Here is a 20,617-nt window from a genome sequence, read left to right on the forward strand (position 1 = left end):
GGCTCCCCCACTCCCATGCTGCTGACCAGCCCACCTTCTGGGTCAGAAGACTGGCTCACGTGGGCAGCAGAGGGCTGAGCGAGGGGAAGGGAGTGAGAGGCCAGTGAGGGCAGAGGTCGGGGCTGCGGGGGCCGGAGAGTGAGGGGCCATTTCCCTCGTGGCCGTGTCAGGGGCTGGGGTGCTTGGGAGGGAATGACACCGCGGGCCAGCGGAGTGGGCGGGTGGGTGCGGAGGAACGGAGATGGGTGGGTTTGTGACGAAAACCTGAGGCCGAAGCTTTGGGCAAAAATGTGTGATCTGGCCAGACATTTCAGCCAGGGCTGGGATAGGAGCAGGAGCTTGGGGGACAGGAGTCTGGGGGGCAGGAGCCTGGGGGGCAGGAGCTTGGGGGGCAGGAGCCTGGGGGGCAGGAGCCTGGGGGGCAGGAGTCTGGGGGGCAGGAATCTGGGGGGCAGGAGCTTGGGGGGCAGGAGCCTGGGGGCAGGGGCCTGGGGGGCAGGAGTCTGGGGGGCAGGAGTCTGGGGGGCAGGAGTCTGGGGGGCAAGAGTCTGGGGGGCAGGGGCCTGGGGGGCAGGAGCCTGGGGGGCAGGAGTCTGGGGGGCAAGAGTCTGGGGGGCAGGGGCCTGGGGGGCAGGAGCTTGGGGGGCAGGAGTCTGGGGGACAGGAGTCTGGGGGGCAAGAGTCTGGGGGGCAGGGGCCTGGGGGGCAGGGGCCTGGGGGGCAGGAGCCTGGGGGGCAGGGGCCTGGGGAGCAGGGGCCTGGGGGGCAGGAGCTTGGGGGAAGGGGCCCGTGGCTCAGCAAGGCCTCCAGGCTGACTGACTGACCGGAGGACCAGCACCATGAGAGCCACCAAATCAGAGCTGATTAGAGAGAGCCTGAGCCCCTCGACCCGTGTGCCCGGTCAGCCTCGCTGGGCACCAAAGCGGGTCCCCAAAACGCTGGGACAAGAGTTGGAGACCATCGTCCGGCCGATATTGGTGAAAAGAGGCTGAGAGTGTGCTGTGCGGACCCTCCTTCCCTGGGGGACGAGACTTTGTTACAACTGAGGCTGGGGCGGAGGGACGACTGGAGAGCCAGGGGGCGCGGATGGGGCGCAGGGCCTGTGACCAGGCAGGTCTGGATCGGTGCTGACCAGGCACCTGCCGGCTCCAGGCTGCAGGAGTCCACCCAGGACCTGGCACGCCGGCGGCAGTAGCTGTGCAGGGAGAGCCCTGGGGAAGGCAGGCCAGGTCCTGCAACATCGGAGACGCAGAGAGGCCTGGGCGGAGGGGAGTGGGGAGCAGGAAGGGGGAGGTGAACACAGAAACCAGCCAGTAGGTGGCCAGGAGGGAACATGGAGGTCACTGTGACCTTGACCAGCAAGCAGAGCAGGGAGGAGCCAGCCTGTGGTTCTAGAGGGGGCGGGAGGCAGAGAAAGGCAGTGGCTGAGGGTCGTGGGGTCAGGGAGGGTTTTGTTCAGAGATGGGGTGGCCCGGGTACTGCGGGGCTAGGGGCCTGTGGGACTCTGAGGCCCCCAGGAGGCCCCTCTGCCAGGAGCATGGCATCGCCCAGGGATGGCGCGGGCCTGACCACAGTTTGGGAGGAGGTGCCCGGCTGGGCAATTCCTGCAGCCACGAGTGGGAGCTGAGGAGGTGGAGGAGAGCGGGCACCCTGGGGACCAGGGACAACCCCGACACGGGGCAGCCAGGGGCCTGCACAGACCGACCCTGGGGGGCTGCAGGCTGCAGCCCAGGAGGCCGGGGGTGCTCATGGGGCGGGACTGTGGAGCGGCCCTGTGGGTGCCGTGAGGGTGAGAGGGCGTGGGAGGGCCCAGGGCCGGGGGCTGGGAGAGCTGTTTGGGAAGCAGGATTTTGAGGATGGGGGGTGGAGGCGGGCGGTGGGGGTCAGGGAGGGGGGCGTTCGTGGGCCCTGGGAGGGGGCAGGTCCCTTTGAGGGAACCAGTGAAGTCTGGAACCCCTGGGGCCTTCAGGGAGGGGGCGTGGGGGCGGTCGGAGGGAGAGTCCCAGGGCTGCTGGGGTGACCGTGGGGGTGCAGGTCCTCTCCAGCCAGAGGGAGCAGGTGCCCCCCCACCCCGCCGTGCTGGCGCCCACCCAGTGCCATGGGTGGGACTGCTGTCCTCCCCTTCCAGGTGGGCCTCAGTGCTGACTGACCCAGAAGGTGACCCCAGGCCGCACCTCGGGGCCCCTGCATCCCATTGGGGGCAGGAGCCTTCACGCCCCAAACTAGAGGCTTCTTACGTCCTCTGTGGCCCCTCCCCAATTCTGCCAGCACCCCCAGCGCCCCCAGGGCCCCCAGAGTTGGGCGGGGCCAGGGCCCCAGGGACGAGGGAGCCGCTGGAAGATCTCCCCCCATTCGATCCTGTACTGGCACCATCAAGGGGCATCGGCTGCAGGGCCACCGCTGAGGCTGAGCCGGCGGGGGCTCCTGCCTGGGGGTGGAGGCCGTCCTCAGGGGCCTGGAGCTGCAGGGAACAAAGCAGGGCGGGGCCTGTGCTGGCGGTGAGGGGCCGGGGCCGCCAGCCTCGGGAACTCCCCCACAGAGCACAGGGCTGTCTTCCTGCTGGCCAGGCAATGCTGCGCGAGAGTGACCACCCAGCCCGGCCAGCGTGGCTCCGTGGATAGAGCGTCAGCTGCAGACTGAAGGGTCCTGGTTGGATTCCGGTCAGGGCACATGCCTGGCTTGTGGGCTTGGTCCCCGGTAGAGGGGGTGGGCAGGAGGCAGCCGATCGATGATTCTTTCTCATCATGGATGTTTCTCTCTCCCTCTCCCTCTCCCTTCCTCTCTGAAAAAAAATTTTTTTTTAAAAGAGTGACAGCCCAGAGCTGTGACCCTGGGTGTAGACCTGAGTTAGGAGGGGTCAGCCAGGGCGGGGCGGGGTCACCTGCAGCTGCTTGTGGGCAAGTAACAGAATATAAGTCGTTTAAACGGTGACACAGAGTACAGAGGCCACCATGGGCCCAGTCGCCCACCGTTGGCCCGGCGACATCACACGGGGGGACCCTCTCGCCGTACGTCCTCCTAAACCCATCAGAGTTGAAAACACGGTTAAATCGAAAACGCATTTAATGCACCTCAACCAGGAGGCACCTCGGAGCCAGCCCCCCTCCCTGTGCTGGGAGCACTGCGGTCGGCCGGCCAGGGGTGACCCCTGTCTCACCCCGTCCTGCCTCCTCTCCTCACAGACGCAGGAGACACCGGCGGGCGCTTTGCAGGAGCAAAGAGCTGCAGAAACACAAACCAGGGGACCCCAAACGCTGGGCGCAGCCACGCGGCCCGTCGATGTGGGCCCTTGGGCGCGCGTGACTGACGGGAGCCAGAGAGTCCTCGCACGTCACCAGCCTGGGAAAGGTCGAAGTTCAAAGTGTGGTTCCCACGGACGCGTGCCTCTCACCCCATCGTCAAGGAGAACCATCGGAAACCGCCCGCACTCGGTGTTCAGCTGAGGGTCCCGTCTGGGCTCCGGGTCTTTCAGGGGAAACGTCTGAGGGGACTGTCCACGCCTGGTCCCGGCCACGCCGCCAGGGAGGCCAGAGGCGCCTGCGGGACCCGGCCCGGCCCTGGGCGCACCTGGTGGGTGGGCAGCACAGAGGTGCTGGGGCGGGGGGGGGGGGGAGGGCATGCACCCAAATGCCCACCAGGTCTCGGCGCTCATTCCGGTCTGAACCCTGAGCCGCTGTGAGAGGCAGGGACGTGTGTCGGGGGCACCCCGTGGGCATGCCGGCCCTTTGCTGCCCCTGCTTGAGCCTCTGGCTGAGGAGCAGACCTGCCCCACGAAGGTGGCTCTGGACCTGACTCACGGGGCCCACCCGTGTTCGCTTCAACATCCACAAGCTCTCCTGGTGGCCTCACTGGAAGCTCCCCCAAACCAGCCCTCCTGGAAGCTCCCCCAAACCAGCCCCCATGGAAGCTCCCCCAAACCAGCCCCCCTGGAAACTCCCCCAAACCAGCCCCCATGGAAGCTCCCCCAAACCAGCCCCCATGGAAGCTCCCCCAAACCAGCCCCCCTGGAAACTCCCCCAAACCAGCCCCCCTGGAAGCTCCCCCAAACCCAGCCTCCCTGGAAGCTCCCCTAAACCAGCCCCCCTGGGGAGCAGGGGGACGCAGATCACTCTCTGCCCAGGGTGGGGTCCTGGGCAGCACCCCGTTCTTTTTTAAAATATTCTTTTTATTGATTTCAGAGAGGAAGGGAGAGAGAGACAGAAACATCACTGATGAGAGAGAAGCATTGACCGGCTGCCTCCTTCACGCCCCCACCCTGGGGACTGAACCTGCAACCCAGGCCTGTGCCCTGACCGGGAATCGAACCGTGACCTCCTGGTTCATAGGTCGGCGCTCAACCCCTGAGCCATGCTGGTTGGGCCACACCTGCCTTACGGGGGGTCCCTGCCCCAGCCGACCTGCGGGCCTGAGAGGTGAGCCGGTGGGGTGCACAGGTCGCACTGGACACGGCGGGGGTGCAGGGCTTTGTCCTCAGATTCCACCCTACAGGCTCCCGGGACCGGGCAGAGGGCAGCAGTTTACACGCAGGACCCCGAGTGCTGAGGCCACCTCCTCAGCCTGACCCTCCTCGCTGAGCCTCAGCTTCCCCATCTGTACCAACCTGGCCCCCACTCCTGCCCCCTCCTCTGCCGTTTGTCTTTTCTGTACCAAGGGAGCAGGGGGGCGGGGGGCGGGGGCATGCACACACTTCGGAGCGCCCCTGAGCGTGGCTGCTCGGTCTGGTGGGCAGACGAGGGCCCCTCTCTAACCACAGAGCTCTGGCCCTGACGCAGCTCCTGCGGCTCAGCCCCACGGCCTCCTCCACGCATGCCCAGGGCCTGGAGCTGGGACGGCAGAGCCCGCTCCTGAGCGTCCGGCACCTCGCCACGGCCTCCCTCCCCGATGGCCACTCACATTCCGGCAGCACTGACTGGAGGCCAGAGACCCGGGTGAGGCCAGGGGCCGGTGGTGGGCTTCCCACCCGCAGGGCCGGCCCTCGACCCCCAGGCGTCCAGAGGCCCAGGAGCCCTGCTTTGGGCCCCTGTTCTCCTCGTCCCTTCAGAACGCAGACGCAGCCCAGCCGGCGGGCTCAGGGGCTGAGCGTCGACCTATGAACCAGGAGGTCATGGTTCGATTCCCGGTCAGGGCACAGGCCCGGGTTGCGGGCTCCATCCCCAATGTGGGGCGTGCAGGAGGCAGCCGATCCGTGATTCTCATCATTGATGTTTCTATCTCTCTCTCCCTCTCCCTTCCTCTCTGAAATCAATAAAAATATATTTTAAAACACCACGCAGACGCAGCCCCCCGACGTAGACTTGGGGACGAGCACGTGTTTATCTCACAGAAAAGGGCGTCCACAAACGCCACGCACCAGCCGTCACTCACAAAGCAGAGGCTCAGCTCCGGTCCTGAGGGGGACCAAGCCCCCGGGAAGGATGCTTCCTTTAAACCGTACAAGTCCAAACCCAGCTTTCTGAGAAATTCACATCATTCCACAGACCAGGACGCTCTGGGCCGGCCCACAGGTGGGGAGGGAGCTGTCTCTGGAGAGGGGCCTCCATGCACACACCTGTGGCCGTGGCGCCTGCAAACCTGCGGGGGCCCCAGCCCCCTCCACTCCCCTCCCTTTCCTCCCTCCTCACTGCTCCCTGCCTGTGAGTCCAGAGTGTGAGGCAAGCTGGGGAAGCAGTCAGGGAGGGCTTCCTGCAGGAGTCGCCGGTGGGGAGAGCGCGGCCACGCCCGTTCCTGGAGAAGGTGGAGGCGGGAGGGAGCTGGGCTCGCAGCCAAGGGAGCTGAGGTGGACGGCAGGCAGGTCACGACAGCCCCAGCCCGGAGGAGACCCAGGGAAGGAGGTCGGCTGCCTCCCGTTCCCAGGGCCCCGGACCCCCGGAGGCAGGGAGGCCAGCGCGCCCACAGCTGGGAGGGGGCAGCAGCTGGAGTGGGACCCAGGGTGGGCAGAGCTCTGCCGGCTGTCACCTGGCTGCCAGCTCAGGGCACCACCCCCCCAGTGTGAGCACGTGGCTGTGCGTGGGGGCATGTGGGACCATGTGTGTGAACGAGGGTGTGTGCCTGCCGAGTGCGAGGAGGAAGAGCCACAGGGAGGGGCTGGCGGAGGGCCCCAGGGCAGGGAGTGTGGGGCGGGGGGGGGGGGGGGGGGGTCCCTGCCCCTGGCCCCGGGGTCACAGGGCAGGGAACCCAGGCCCAGAGGCTGTGCCACACCCGGGAGGTGGGCCAGGTGAGGGTGGAGGGGTTCTCTCTGCAGGGAGCCCCGCCCTCTGCGCACCCCCAGCCGCCCCAGGGGTGCCCATGTGCACCCGGACACTGGGGAGGGCTGGGGAGCCCAGAGCTGGGCCAGGCCTGTGGAGGGGGCCTGGGGGGAGGGGGAAGGAGGGGGGGAGGGGCCGGCCAAGCCCCTCATGGAAGCCTCCGCCTTTCCAGGGAAACCCTCTCCAAGGGGTGATTTGGTCACAGGACTAAAGGGCGGTCCCAGGTGCCAGGGAGGGGCGGCAGGGGTGGGGGGGGCAGGCGGAACGGGACCCCGCCACCCCCGCTGGCTCCCCTCCCCTCCCCCTACCCCCGCCCACGCCGGGCGGAGGCCCCGCCCTCCAAGCCGCGCCGGCGCCTTTGTCTCCCGCGCACCTGGCGGGGCTCGGGTTTCCTTAAGCAAAGCTGGGCCCCCACCCACCGCACCCCTCCCCGGCCCTGCTGAGGCGCCCCCTCCCCCGGGAAGGCCGCCGCAAAGCCCCGCCCGCATTGTTAGCTGGAGACCAGGAAGGGGTGCGGCTGGGGGCGCGGGCAGGTGCGCGGGCTCCGGGCCCAGGTGTGAGCGCGGAAGGAGCGGGCAGGGGCTGCCTCGTCCCTCGGTTCCCGGCCCCGGCCCCACCCAGCCGTCCCGACCCGCAGGGCTGCTGTCCGCCTGCCCCACCAAGGCCTGCGGCCAAGCGCCCGGGGCAAACTGACCGCTGGCCCAGTCTCCAGCCTCCTGCCCCCGCGGGCCCGCCCCGCTCCTGGGCTCCAGCACAGAAAGGGTTAAGCCGCTGGCGCCCCACCTTTGTTTGCATATCTGCACCTGCACCCCAATTAACCCGGCTATGCAGGCGGGTTGCTGGGTCCCACCGGGAAGGCCCGCCCTCCTGCCTGCCCTAGGGGCTCAGTACCTCAGGGCCCCCCAGGGACCAGGTCCCCCCCACCCCCTCCCACCCCAACCTGCAGCAAAAGGCAGTGTGCTCCCAGCAGCGGAGCTAAAGTCCTGTATCTGGATTCTGCCTGAGGCAGGTTTTAGGGTGTTTGCCCAGGGAGCACCCAGCCTCTGGCCTCTGCTCTGTGCCCCCGCCCCCCAGCGGCTGCCCATGCCAGCCCAGCCCCAGCGGGCAGCCCCCTCCCAGGCTGCTTCCTGCAGGGTCACCGCTGACCTCACTCATTCCCCTGCAAGTGGCCACAGGTGCCCTCCACCTGCCGGCCCAGCCCACCCACCTGGGGTGGACCCCAGACCCTCCTCCCCAGGGCCAGGGCCCCCCCAGTCTCCACTCTTAGCCCCCAAATTCTCGTGTTTTGCCAGGCCTCTGCTCAGCCGAGAGCCCTCAGGGCCACCTCCACCATTCCCAGCCCTCACCCCGTGTTTCTCAGAGCTCTGCCTGCCCCTCAGCTGCCCCCACCCCTGCTTCGCCTCCCCAGGGCACCCCGGTGGCAGGGGAGGTGGTGTGGACACGAGGCTGAGGTGTGCAACCCTCCCTTCTCCCCCCGTGGCTCCCACCCAATTCTGCCCACGCTCAGGGGGGCACGGCAGCACCTCACCCAGGCTTGGGGGTGCATCCTCACCCCTGGGCCACTGGCCACAGCGACATGCATGTGCCCAAGACCCCCACTTTCTGAGCAGAGACACACCTGCCTCCGACGATGGTGCAGGGCCCACACAGGACCTGGGGAGCTCTGGGCTCCTCACCTGGGCACCACCCTGTGGGGTCACCTCGCCTGGAGGCACTGGTGTTGACAGAATGTGCGGGATGGTTTCCCGGGGAGAAGGCGCCACCCTGTTCTGGTGTGTCTGCAGTGGGATGGGGGCCAAAAGGCCTGGGGTCCTGTGTGTGGGGTGGAAGGCCTGGGATTCCTGGGGGACCCCGGTGGCAGGAAAGGCCTGGGGTCCTGGAAGATGGGTGGTGGCCCTGGGGTTTCGCAGGGAGGTGACGTCCACTGTGCTGTTCACGCGGCCTGTTAGTTAGCAGAAAGGGAGACCTCCCCGACTCCCTGACCACTGACCTCGCATGCTCAGCAGGAACGTGCCCATGAATCAAATCCTTGTTTTGTTTTCAGGAAAGCAAAACTCAGGACCCACATTCCAGGACACTTCCCCTCCCCCCTCCCCCCCCCCCCCCCCCCCACAGCCACCGGGTGAAGCTCCAGGACGCTCTGCGCATGTCCAAGCAGGACCTGGGACCCCAGATCTGACCTGAGCCAGTGGACAGACAGACAGACACCGTGGGTGTCCCCCAAGTCCCTGACCCGACACAGACTGAGCGGGCGAGAGGGAAAGGTCACCCTCTGTCCCCAGGCACCGGAGGGAGGGCTGTCAGGGTTAATCATACGAGGAGGAAGTGAAACATTAAACCAGGACGTTGTCCCGCTGGCCGCCGCCCACCCCGCCTGGGAACAGACAGGAGCCTCCTCCCCGGGAGGGGCCCGCCTGGCCCTGGGGTCTGGGGCGGCCCTGGCCTGGCAGGTGGGGAAGCCTCGTGTGCCCGACTCCCAGCCTCCCCCGCAGGCTCCGGGCAGGAGCGGACACACCGTCCCCAGACCAGCATCGCCCGTGCCCTCGGGGAAGGACACACTGGAGCCTGAAGACAGCAGACCAGGCTGCCCACCAGGGCCACCGGGACAGGCAGGGCCCCACCTCGGTCACCCTGGGTGACCATGGGCCTCTCCTGTGCTTTCCTCCAAGGGGTCATTCCGAATGGCACACGGCGTGGCCACCCCGCGCAGCCGTGCTCTCTCCCTCCCTGAGCTGCATCCCTGCGTCCCTGCGTCTGAGTCCCCAGGCACCAGGGCAGCCCCCTGCGAGATTCAACCAACTGAGGATAAAAGTCAGTATCTTAGCATTCCCAAGCCGGAGTCCCAGCTGCAGGCCCCAAATACTACGCTGGGTGCGCGGCGGGTCGCACCCAGATGTGACACCTGCGGGTGTTCGGGCGGCTGTATTTATGAAAGAAAACGCGTGGAGACGTGGACCTGCCGCTCAACCGTGGTTTTCACTGGTGGTTTTGCAAGAGTTGTCAGGTGAACTCGTCACCTCTCCCCTACGTCTGGTCTCCTTGAGTCACCTGGACCCCTTCCCTCCATGGGGGGCTGCACCTGACACCCTGTTATGGCTAAACTGGGTCCCCAGGAATCATAAGAGCAGCCCTGACCCGGTGCCTCCGAAGGTGATGGTATTCGAGCATGCCAGAGGTCAGGGGTCAGGGACACCCCATTTACCCGCAGCATTGGGCTCTGGGAGATGCACGATTCAGGGAGCCTGGTGGCTGTGCTGATGCCTGCACCCCCACACTGTCCCCTGAGGGAGGGGGAGGGAGGCATTTTAACACCATGTGTCTGCCACGGCCCTTTCTTAGGAAGCCAGGGAGCTCGCCCCCCACAAAAACGAGGAAGCCCCCACAAAAACAAGACGGGTCCGGGGAAGTCCACCCAGGAGAGAGGCGGAGGGAGTCCTCAGGACGAAGGCCAGGGCGGCCTGGGTCCAGCCTGCGCACACGGGGGTCCTCCCAGGGCGAGGGCAGAGCTCGGGCGCCCGCAGGGCCCGCAGACACCCCTGTGTTCCACTCTGAGCCCCCGGGAGAGTCTGAGGATGTCTCTGTCACGAGCCAGGAGAAGACTCGGCGAGCACAGGGACGGAGAGGCGATCGTCCACCAGGGAAACCCCTGTGTGCCGGCTGGGCGGTGCCACGGGAGCCGCACGCGTGCACGCGTGCAGGGCAGCTACAGTTAACCGTGACTCGGTGGAAACACGGGACCCCGGTGTGGACGGCGGGGAGCGTGTGGAAGGGAATGCCAGCAGCTGCCTTCGGGTGAACGCGACATAACACCTCACACGGGAGCTCTGGGAAGCTGCTCCTCCCCGTGGCCCCACGAACTTGGCAAACAGCAGAGCTGTCTGCAGGGCGGACGTGGGCCCCGGGCGGGCAGGGCTGTGTGGGTGGGAGGCTGTCTGTCCAGCTGCCTACAAATATCTGACTGAAACTACGTGCAGGGACAACTGACTCAACATGAAATTAAAATTTCGGTTGGTGCAGCCCTGGCCCGTGTGGCTCAGTGGGTTGGACCTTGTCCTGTGCATGGAGAGGTCCCCGGTTCTATTCCCTGTCAGGGCACATGCCTGGGTTTTGGCTCCATCCCCAGTAGTGGGTGTGCAGGAGGCAGCTGATCAATGATTCTCTCATCATTGATGTTTCTCTCTCTCTCTCTTTCTCCCTCTCCCTTCCTCTCTGAAATCAATAATAATAAATGTTAAAAAAAATTTAAAAATTTTAGATAAATAAAAATTCAGCTGATGCCATCTCCACCGTCCAAGGCCTGGGACTCACCGGTTATCGGTAAATCGGCTGTGAGTTGGTTATTGTCTCAAGGAGAGGTCTCCCCTGACTCGTCTGCAGTGCCTGACCCCGCACGGTCTCCACCGCCCTTCCCTGCTCGGACAACACCCATTTCTCTGGGATTTCCCATCATGCGACCACACCCCACCCATGTCCCCCTTCCTGGTCAGGCAGGTCTCCATGACAACGCTCCCATTGTGCCACGTGACCAGCTACCCCGTGGAGCCGTCCGTGTCTTAGGCCCCATCTTGCTTCGTTGGTGCCCCCGTGGGCCCTGCCCCTGGGCTCAGAGCCTGGGCGGGACTGACTCCAGCTTCGGGAAGGGGGCTGGTCCTCCGCCGGCGAGGAATCCCTCCCCCAGGTGTTCACGGCACACGGGTCTTGTTTCAAGGAATGAATTCGGTTTCCTGGCCAGAGCTCCTGACCTTGCCCCGTCCGGGAAACGTGAACGGAGGACCCCGGCCTCTCCTTCCTGCTGGGCCCAGGGTGCCTTGTCCTCGAGCGGCCGGGTCATAATTGGATCCCATGGGCAGTTGGGGCCCTGGCAATCCTCTGCTGCTATTGGCAGCTCAATAACACCCACAAATGGCACAGAGGGCTGAACCCCAACTTCCCCCGGGAGCTGTGAGCCCCTCGTGGCCTTTCGTGCAGACACATGAGCCGACTTTCCAGGGGCCTCGGGGCCTCGGGTGGCAGCCGCCTGCACGGCCCCTTGGCCAGCCTCAGCTTTCCCAGCCGTTTCAGACGCCCCCAGTGTGTGCCGAGGCACGGTCGCCCCGCCCCCAACGAAGAGCAGACACGCTCTTTCTGTGAGACCCTCCGGAGGCCCGGGGCTGCCCAGGCCCCAGCCCCGAGCTCCCCGCTGGGACCGCCCGAGGCCCTGATGCCCCCGGCAGCTCCAGGATGCCCGAGACGACCACGGCCGGACGGCGGCTCAGACAGGAATGTTTCAGAATCGGGGGTGGGGGTGACCGCAGACCCCACAAGACACACTGCACCCCGAGGCTCCCTGTCAGCCTCAGTCCTACCTGGTCCGGGAGGATGGGTCGGCCGCGGCCACGAGGCTCCGGGCGGCGTTATCGGCCTGGCCGGCCAGGGAAGGCGGTGGAAACCTTTGCCTGGTACAGCGGCCTCCGCAGCACAGCCCAGGAATTCCGCGTTGAATAATCTTTAACTTCTGCTCGAGGGAAAACCAGGTTTGTGTATCGTGTCTGTCTGCACAGGAATGCCAAGGGCTTTCCGTTCAAAGTAAATACGTCAGGAACAACAGAGAGGCTGCGTGGGGAAAAGAGAGAAAAGAGGAGAAAAAAACAGAAAAGGAAAGTGGTCAGAGGGGCGAGGCCGGGCTCCCCTCCTTCCCTGGAGGGAGCCAGCAGCACCGAGGGTGGGGCACCGGCTCCCCCACCCCGGCCCCCGCAGCCTGTGCGCCCGTCCCCACACTCCCACCCCCAGTCCTGTCCTCATCCTGGGCTCCGGCCGTGACCCCGCGGCTGGACGTGGCAGAGGCCACGCGGAGCTCCTGTGGGCCCTGTGGCCCCGACGGGGGGGACCGGCACACGGTGCTGGGAGAGGCAGAGCCCGAGACCAGTTTTCCTTTGCAAAGACCTGGAGTTTCTCCAGCGGTAGGACGGCCTGACCCCCCTCATGGTGCCCCCGGGGAGACCCACATATCCCACGTCGGAGGGCACTGGGCCTCCAGGGGACGTGGCGTCAACCCACCACAGAGGACGGGTCCAGGCAGCCACGCAGCTCCCGCCGGCTCTCTGTGCACGTGGCCTCAGCGCCGTGGAGGGAGCCCGTGGAGGGAGCCCGTGGAGGGAGCCTGTGGGCTGGAGAAGCTGAGCCCGGGAGGCTCTCATCCAGGACCCCAGGAACAAACCTGGGGACATACGTGGGCGCAGGGGTCCACTCGGGGCTGGCGTCCCGCATGGTGTCACAGAAAAGAGGAAATGGCCACAGGGAGCCCTGAGGGTCGAGGGGTGTCTGTGGAGGTGCCGGGCCCCTGCAGCTCCACGCACAGCTCTGTAGGGGCCCACCCCCGGCCACCCCGGCCCGGCCACACGGGTCCCACGCCCCCTCACGCCAGGGCTCTGACACGAGAGGCCCTCCCTGTGACGGCTAACGGGCTTGGATGCGTCCCCCCAAGGCCCAGGCCTCCCTCTCGGATGTTCCGTTCACAGCCTTTGCTCCCGTCCTCGCCCTCAGAAGGGGGGCACCACGCACTGGACACAGCCCTTCCCGAACCCGGGGCACCGGGTCCCCGTGGGACCATGGGGGGGGGGCGTGTCCCAAGGTGCCTGCAGGTGTCAGCTGTGAGATGTCGGTTCTGACCCGTCCTAAATGCTCACACCGGAGGGAACACAGGCAGCGATGCAGAAAAGGGAGCGGGACACATGGTGGGAGAGACTGCCCGCCCGCCCGCGTGGCTCAGTGGTTGAGCATCGACCTCTGAACCAGGAGGTCACGGTTCGATTCCGATTCCCGGTCAGGGCACACACCTGGTTTGCGGGCTCCATCCCCAGTGGGAGGATGGGGGGGGGTGCAGGAGGCAGCCGATCCATGATTCTCTCTCATCATTGATGTTTCTATCTCTCTCCCTCTCCCTTCCTCTCTGAAAGCAATAAAGAGATATTTAAAAAGAAGGAACCTATGCAAACAGAAAGAAAAGGGAGTGGGAACACGTGGTGGGAAAGAACTATTGCCCCACGTGGTCGACTCCCAGGTTCTCGAAAACTTGTCACACGGGAGGCCCCGCGGCCGGGAACGTGTCTGACACCAGAAGCAGAGACACACGAGCCGGAGCAGAACGAGGCCGTCTATCCAGATGCTCGCCCGGCTCTGGGTGCCCGCGCCCACTGTTAGAAACAGGGAGCCGCACAGACCAAACGGGTGCAGCCCAGGGTGCAGGCTTCCCGCCCTCACTAACCACGGCCTTTTCAGGGGACGCGGCCGCCACCGCCCAAGGGAGGGAAGCAGAGACACCCCCATCCCAGGGGTCGGGTTCGTGAGCCCCGACCAGGAGCCGCTGGTACCGGGCACTGAGGCTCCACAGCCAAGGGCAGTCCAGGGTGTGGGAGACGGGGGTTTAGTCTGGGGCAACACGTGGACAAGGAAAACAAGGTGGGGTCCTAGGGAAGTGTCCCCAGCAAGGTCAACAGCCAGGGGGGAGTGGGCAGAGTGGACAGGGGTGAGAGCAGGGTGAGTGCAGAGGGGCAGGTGTGGTGGGGGGCACACGAGTGTGCACGTGTGTGCATGCTTGTGTGTGTGCACATGTGCATGTGCACGCATGCATGTGTGTGCACACATACATGTGCACGCTTGTGTGTGAGCATGTGCATCTGTGTGCATGCTTGTGTGTGTGCACCTGTGTGTGCATGTGAGCATGTGCGTGCGTGTGTGCATGTGTGTGGGTGTGCACGTGTGTGCATGCCTGTGTGTGAGTGTGTGCACCTGTGAGCATGCTTGTGTATGAGCATCGTCCACATACACACAACCAGGGAGGTGACTGGGGACCAGGTCCAGCCCGGAGCCCCTGGCTGCTGCGACACAGTGGCCCGTGGCCGTGAAGGCGGTGCCTGGAGAAGCCCACGCAGGTCCCAGGCCGTCACCGTTCAGGAGCCCGGGAGCCACAGGGCCCACACCAGCCAGGCGGTGCCCTTCACCAGGCGCCAGCCCCCTGAAGTCCCGGGGCCCAGGCATGGGGGCCAGGTGGTCCCCCCAGAGTGGCTCTGGAGGTGAGAGGGTCTTCCCACCACACACTCAGGGCCTGAGCGCCGTTAGCCCCGGAAGCTGCACTCACGGCGACCGCGTCCTTTCTCCCCAGAGGGGAGGGCACCCCGTGCAGGTCGGGTCAGCCAGGAGCCCACAGAGAGGCTTTTCCTTCTGAAATGCAGTGTGGCTGCAGGGAGCCCGCGGGGAGGGGGGGACCTGTGACCATCCCACCCGTCTGACAACAGGAAGGGCCTGGGCTGGCAGCCCGGCTGGGGGCAGCTGGTGGGAGCGGGAAGGGAACACGCTGCCCCCGCCCTTGGCCGCCTCCAGACACGACAAGCAGCACGAATGCCCAGTGTGGGCGCTCAGAGCTGCCACCTGGGCAGCCAGGGAGGCACAGCTCTGGGAAGGGCCACTGGGCCATGAGCCCGGTGGTGGGAGGCAGACCACTGGTCACCACTGGTCACCCACAGGTCACCCAGGGGTCACCCACAGGTCACCCACAGGTCACCACTGGTCACCCACGGGTCACCCACAGGTCACCACTGGTCACCCACAGGTCACCCACTGTAGGGTGGGTGAGAAGGATGACCCAGCCCTGACCCAGCTCTCACGCACCACAGCTGACATGCTAGTGTGTTTCTTTACAAAGCCTTCGCTGCCGTCACTACAGTAAATGTAACAGAAGTAAATGGAGGTTAAAAACCAACGAGGCTCTTTCCATTCGAGACAAGGTTGTACTTTCCCGTCGTTGTCATTACTTCTCTGGGACCAGCCGGCCGCTGCGTGTCGCGATACCGACTGGCCCTGTGGCCGCAGTCGGGACAGTATCTGTCCACGGGTGTCAGGTGACCACCTCGTCTCCTGTCCTGGTTCTGATTAGAATTCCAGGGACGAGGTCGGAGAGCCAGCGCCCAGGCAGGTGACCAGCACACCTGTGTTCCCTGCCTCCACGGAGGTCACGGCGGGGCCCAGGGAGGCTGCAGCTCATTACACACCAGCCCTGGCCCCCTTGGGGCTGCCCCAGGTGGCGAGGGGACCCTGCTCAGAGCTGCGGCTCCCTTGGTCCCTCCTGGGCGCTGCCCCCCGCCCCCCACCTGCCTCCTTCTCACAAACCGACCACACCTGGCGGAGCCTCCTGGGCCTGGGAGAGCTCCAGGGGCCGTGAGGGCTTCTGCTGACTCGACGGGGCGGTGCGCGTTATGTTTGTGCTGGGAACGTGAGGCAGGCGAGTGCCCGTGCTGGGACCGGGCTTGTGGCTCCCTGGAGGGCCAGTCCTTCGGAGGAGTGTGGGCCGGGCTCCAGGTCGCCCGCCCAGCACCCTGCCCACAGGCCCAGCCCCTGAAGGGCAGAGGGAATTCAGTCTTGACCGGGTGGGCAGCCCCGGCCCTCAGGATCTGCACCCGCCCAGGAGATGCCCAGAGGGCAGGGCAGGAGGTGTCCTCACCTGGGGCACGAGTCCTGGATACACACTGACCACCTGGCCACCTCCGGGCCCCTCCCAGCTCAGCCAGCAGCCCCTGTTGCTGAGGCCCAGGCAGCCCTGTGGCTGGGGTCCCCACAGGACATTTCTCAGTCCCCACGGCCCCTCCCAGGTGCCACCAGGAGAGGCCTGCAGGGTCCCCAGGGGGACACAGCCCACCCCCTCCCTGCACTGCTCTGGGGCAGGCGCCCACACGGCGCCCGAGGCCTTGGCGGGCTGGGAGGTCTGCCCGCCTGGCCGAGGCCGCCCACCTGTCTGGCTGCCCCCGGCGTCTTTCCAGACCGCAGCCCCATAAGGTGGGGGCGCCCAGGCCTCTCCCTGCAGCCGCCTCCCTCCTATCGCACCATCAGCACACAGAGACCGCGCAGGACACATCCTGGCCTCTGGCCCAGCGCCGCTCGGGCTCGCCACGCCCTCTGCACAGGGCAGGTGCCCGCAGGACCCTCACCGCCGGCTCCTGCCAGGGGGGCCGTCTGTGCTGTGAGTCCCCCGGAAACCTGAAGTCCCCCGGCGCCCCCTCCTCGCCCCACGCCGCCCCCCTGCCTGGCCAGCCGGCCCCGTGGGGCGCTTGTCGACCCCTGGGCTGGGACGAGCTTTGCGTGGCCTTCGTCCCGGTGAGCCCTCAGTGACTAAATACATATTTGCCCAGGGCAGGGCGTGGTGCCCAGGATTCAGTATTAAATGGGCCTAAAGTCAGAGGATCCCTTGGCAGCCCTGCAGGGGCTCGGGCAGCCGTGGGGCGTGGGGGGCGCTGGACCTGGGGTCCCACTGCGTGCCGGGCTGACCCTCGGGCACGCTGGCATGGGCGGAGGCCAGCACAGGACGCCCAGCCCTCCCCATGCTGTATCCGTTGCCGCTGCTGAGTGAGAAATGACCCCGGGGTCGAGCCTGAGGGCAGCGGGCGGGTCTCAGTTCCTGTGGCTGAGCCTGCTTCCCCCAGGGCGAGACACGCTGTGACCCTTGCATTTATTTATTTTTTTTAATATAAAATCTACCGTTTACTATTTTAATGTCTAGTTAGAAAACACTCGCCACCTAAGACATCTGTAAGCGTCAAGAAACTAAGTAAAAAATCTAGCTTTGCCCCATATGCACACACGCATTGAACAGGTTAACTCGTCTGCTCCGTGTCAGCCCATGGTAACACGTCCAGGCCTCGTCTCTCCCGGGGGTTCCTCCGGAGGGAAGGCCTGGCAGCTGCTCCAGCTGCTCCTGCTGAGTGAGAAGGTTGCTATATCCAGGGTAGCAGACGCTGCAGCTGAAGGTTTATCTTCCCTTTCAGTCAAGTTGAACTCCAGAGCAGGGAGGTGGGTGAAACATCTACAATATCACAACATACATGTTCAACCTCAAATCAGCCGTGACCCTTTTATAACCAACCTTAGCAGTGCCTTCCCACCCCGGCCCGAGTGGCTCAGGTGGTGGGAGCACGCCCGGGACACCGAAGGCCTCGGGTTCAACCCCTGGTCAGGGCAGACACCCAGGTTGTGGGCTCGATCCCTGCGGGTGGGTGCAGGTTTCTCTCACCTCAATGTTTCTCTCAAATCAACAAAAACATAACATTTTTTTAAAAGCAATTGCCATCCCATCACTTTTGTCACGTGCATCCCTTGGGGCCCGGGGGGGGGGGGGCGCCCAGGGTCCTGGGAGCGAGGACCCTCCTGGTGCCTGGGTTACACCGGCTGGGTCAGGCCAGTGCCCCTCGGTGTGGTTTGGTTTTTGGAAGCCACTCACCTGGTTTATGGATTAGTTCGTTTCTGCTGATGGAGCGGCGCGTGGTTGGTTAAGAGCATGAAGTGGAAAAGGTACACGTTTTTGTGGTTCATCCTCACCTGAGGGTGTTTTTCTATGTTTTTTTAGAGAGTGGAGGGAGAGAGATGCATCGATTGGTTGCCTTCCCTCACACCTTGACCAGGGTGTGTTCGGGCCTGCCACCGAGGTACGTGCCCGTGACCGGAATCAAACGCGGGACCCTTCAGTCCACAGGCCGATGCCCTGTCCACTGAGCCAAACTGGCCAGGGCTGCACATTCTGTTTTTAACTGCTTAACGGGTGAGACCAGGCAGGGCCCTGAAGCCAAAGCCGATGGCCCACAGCGCCTCCCACAGGCCGGCCTCTCGCCAGGCCGCATGTCCTACAGGAATGTGGGGCTTTTCGTGGGAAGAGCTCCCTGTTTGTGCTCATTCTGTCCGCTTATGTCTATGTCATGAACTCACTCCTCCAGCCCCTCAGCCCCGGCCCCACGTCCCCGGGTCCCCGCAGCGAGAGTCTGGGCTGATTTTGTGCCCGTTGGCTGGGCCTCAGGCGCCCGCTACGTGGTCAAACGTCATTCCGATGTTCCTGGAAGGTGTTCGGATGAGATGAACACTTAAATTGGTGGATTGAGTTAAGCAGGTCCCCCTCCCCTGGGGTGGGCCCCATCCCTTCTGCAGGGTCCCTCCTGTGGGGTGGCCCTCAAACTGGGGCGCTTGTCATTGATTGTCCTAGGACTCAGACAGGAAGGACCCCACTGGCCCTCCGGGGTCGCCCGCCTGCTGGCCGCAGACCTCAGGACGGCTCAGCCCCATCCCAGGGAGCACCCTGACAATGAATCTTTGCGCCCATCTGCCCTGTGTCTTTGGGGAACCCTGACTGCGGTTTTGAGCGAATGACGGGGTGCGTCTGGCGCCTCCTAGTGGAGCAGAGGGGCTGTGGCGAGTCCGTGGCCATGGGGTGGGGGTCGGGCATCCCTCCACCCGGCTGCCCAGGGTCAGAGGAGCTGGTCACTCTCGTGCACCCAGAAGTCCACCAGAGACGGGACGGTCCTGGGGGTGGGGGCGCCCGAGACAGGAGGATGCTGATACCAGAACAGGAGGGCCCAGCTGCTTGCCTGGCCGGGAGGTGGGATGACCTGGTTGATGTCCCTTCTGAGGTGCTGGTGAGGTTTTGGGGGACCCCAGGGCGCTGTGATTGGGGCTTTTAGGTGCCTGGAACGCAGAGGCACAGGTCGAAGGCGGGGTCCCTTTTCCTCCCAGGGAAGGGGCTGCCTCTGCGCCAACCCCAGGAGCACCCCACACTCCTCTACGCGGAGGGGCCCCCATTTCAGCGCCTCCCCGAGGAAGGGTCCAGGCCCACGCTTCCTCCCCAGCTGCCCGCTGGCGCCACCTGCAGGCTGGCTGGAGAATTACAAGGGACTGCTCCTCCCAATCCCCCCAGCGCTGTGGGGGGTCCCAATCCCTCTGGCACTGTGGGGAGGGCGGGGGTTCCAATTCCCCTGGCACTGTGGGGGTCCCCATCCCCCCAGAACTGTGGGGAGGGCGGGGGTCCCAATCCCTCTGGCACTGTGGGGACAGTGGACTCCCATGTCCGCTCTCTGTCCCTGACACCAGCCCGGCAGACTGAGGGTCGAGGTCACCAGGCCCCAGTCAGGCACTGGCCGAGCCCCAGACCCAGCCATGACCTGGCCACTCAGCCCACCACGAGGCAGCGCTGTCTGGCGACCACAGACAGGAGACTGGCTTCCCGGAAAGGCTGGGTTCTGGGAGGTTCTGGGAGGTTCTGGCCAGGCCGATGTGCACTTGGGGCCCAGGAGCCCGGCCTGGCAGGCACCCCAGGTCCTGTCCCACCAGCCCTGCGGCTGCCTAGAGGCCTCTCCTCCCAGTTCACCAGGTGACCCTCGGCTTCTTGGGGCTCAGGTTGCCCCAGCCACACCCTGCAGACCCGAGCACACTGCTGTGCACTGGGGTCCTGCTGGCGGCCACGGGTGAGTATGCAGGTCCCCAGGGTGAGTACCCCAACCCCCCCCACTCTAGAGGCAAAGATGGGGGGACAGCTGGGGGCACCCAGCAGCTTCTCCAGCCGATCTGCTTTCCCTCCTGAGGCCTGAGCTGGCCATGCTGCCCTGGAAAGGGGCCTGGTGGGGAGAACGGGTGGGGAGTGGGGGAAACACAGCAATTAGGGCCGCCCTCTAATCTGGCAATGAACTCGCTGATAATTGAGCCTCCCCCAGCATCTGCCAGTGGGAAGCACTAACGACCTTCACCTGCTGCTCCCTGGGCTGAGTCCCTGCAGGTGGGGGGGAGGGGGGCTCCGGGGTTGGGTTACAGAGCCCAGCTCTCTGCACCCAGAGGGGATCCAGGGTCCTGAGCCTGCTCACGCCACGTCCCACAGGTGCCACGTCCCACAGGTCGGACTGTGGGAAGAGCTGTGGACAGCGAAGCACCCTTCTAGCAACGAACCAGGGGGCGAGGAGGCTGGGAACAGCACAGGTAACTGAGGAGCAGGAAGCCTGGAGCCCTAGCCCAGGCACGCTCCCCCCCCCCCCCCGCCCCCGCCTTCCTCAGGTGATGCAATGGAGCCCCGGGGGGCGGGGGGGGGGCGCTGTTTTTCCGAGGCTCAGGCTCCTCTGGGCCCCTCCTGGCCCTGTGGGTGCAGCTGGTCCCGGCTCTGCCGTGAGCGGCGGTGGCCTCCCCTCTTTCTGAAGCTGTGGGTGACCCAGGGCTGCAATCCCTTCGCTCCAACAGCCCTGTTACAGGAACGAGCCGAGCACCAGGGACGTCCGGGGTCTCAGGAGACAGCACAGAAACCAAAGACCCTCGCTGAGATCAAGAAACATTATTTAAAAGTAAATAAATAACAAAAATAGGGTTTTTTCTAAAAGAGAAGAAACTGAGTATACGGTTAAGAATCTTTTCACGGAAAAGTCCGGCTCCACGGTAAACTGCAGCCAGCTCTGCGGCGAGGGCACCCAGGGCCAGTGGCTACGAGAGAACCCGGCCCGTGTCCCTCACAACAGACAGGAAGTTCGGAGCTAATTAATCCTTAACTTGGACGGTGTTAGCAAACTGTATACAGCAACACAGGAACAGGATAGCGTATCATG

Source organism: Cnephaeus nilssonii (genome assembly GCF_951640355.1).
Source record: "Cnephaeus nilssonii genome assembly, chromosome: 7".
NCBI lineage: Eukaryota > Metazoa > Chordata > Mammalia > Chiroptera > Vespertilionidae > Cnephaeus > Cnephaeus nilssonii.